Source organism: Trichechus manatus, unplaced genomic scaffold (assembly GCF_000243295.1).
Source record: "Trichechus manatus latirostris isolate Lorelei unplaced genomic scaffold, TriManLat1.0 scaffold00001, whole genome shotgun sequence".
Lineage (NCBI taxonomy): Eukaryota > Metazoa > Chordata > Mammalia > Sirenia > Trichechidae > Trichechus > Trichechus manatus.
The window spans coordinates 15,310,428-15,311,763 of NW_004443937.1; the positions used below are offsets into that span (position 1 = coordinate 15,310,428).

General features: G+C 52.2%; 1 protein-coding gene across 1 annotated transcript in view; it reads left to right on the top strand.

The window, feature by feature from the left end:
• Positions 1-1,336, top strand: part of NUP210 (nucleoporin 210) — a 109,161-nt gene that overhangs the window by 27,918 nt on the left and 79,907 nt on the right. The gene's annotated exons all lie outside the window — the stretch shown is intronic.

The window sequence follows — 1,336 nt, forward strand, 5'->3', positions numbered from 1 at the left end:
GTAGGCCCGGCGCAGGGCGGCACGTCCAGGAGGGGGTCTACGAGGTAGGCCCGGCGCAGGGCGGCACGTCCAGGAGGGGGTCTACGAGGTAGGCCGGGTGCAGGGCGGCACGTCCAGGAGGGGGTCTACGAGGTAGGCCGGGTGCAGGGCAGCACGTCCAGGAGGGGGGTCTATGAGGTAGGCCGGGTGCAGGGCGGCACATCCAGGAGGGGGTCTACAAGGTAGGCTGGGCACAAGGCGGTGTTCCCAGGAGGGGTCCACAAAGTAGGCTGGGCGCAGAGCGGCGTCTCCAGGAGGGCATCCACAAGATAGGCCGGGTGCAGGGTGGTGTGTCCAGGAGAGGTCCACAGGGTAGGCTGGGCACAGGGTATCACATCCAGGAGGGCTCCACGAGGTAGGCTGGGCACGGGCAGCACACCCAAATGGGGTCCACGATGTAGGCAGGGTGTGGGACAGTGCTGGACCTCCTGGGGGAGGCTGGCTGACTGCTCCTGCTCACACCTGTGGACACACTTAATAATGCAAACAAGATGCTGTCAGAGGCTCACTATTGATGAAACAGGAACTTCAGGTGTGATTCCATGCTTTTGTTTGGCCGGTTTGTTCTTTTTGACCACGCTTAGAGAGAGGTGGTTGAAGCACCAGAGCGCGCTGTCTCCAGAATCACAAAGCGTTTGCTTCTTTCCCAGTTTCAAGGCAAGTGCAAGAGCAGCAGTGAAGAGAGATTCTGAATAACTTCCTTTTCAACAAGTGCTCTTGCCCCAGTAAAGGGACATGTCCAAGTATATGGGGCTCTGTGAAAAAATCTGGGGTCTCCCAGGTGTATTCCATGCCTTCTGTCTGCATCCCAACGGGAGGCCTAACAGTGGCTGTTCGATGACCCCATTTGTGGAAGGCTGGGGTCCCGATGCTGCATTGTCCTGGACCACCAAAACCCGCTTCCCTGTCAGCATCCATCAAGGAGAGCAGATGAGTAGGTTTAGCCAAGGCCATGGTGTCCTCCGTGTTCTTGTGTGTGTGTGTATATATATATATATATATTTTTTTAATTGTACTTTAGATGAAGGTTTACAGAAGAAATAGTTTCTCATTAAACAGTCAGTACACATACTGTTTTATGACATTGGTTAACAACCCCACAACATGTCAACAATCTCCCTTCTCAACCTTGGATGACCTTGGTTTTTTTTGGTGAAAATATACATAGCCAAAGTTACACCATTTTGAAAGTTTCTACATGTACAATTCAGTGACATCAATTACATTCTTCCAGTTGTGCTGCTATTCTCACTATCCTTTTCCAAATTATTCCATCACCATTATCTTCAACTCACTA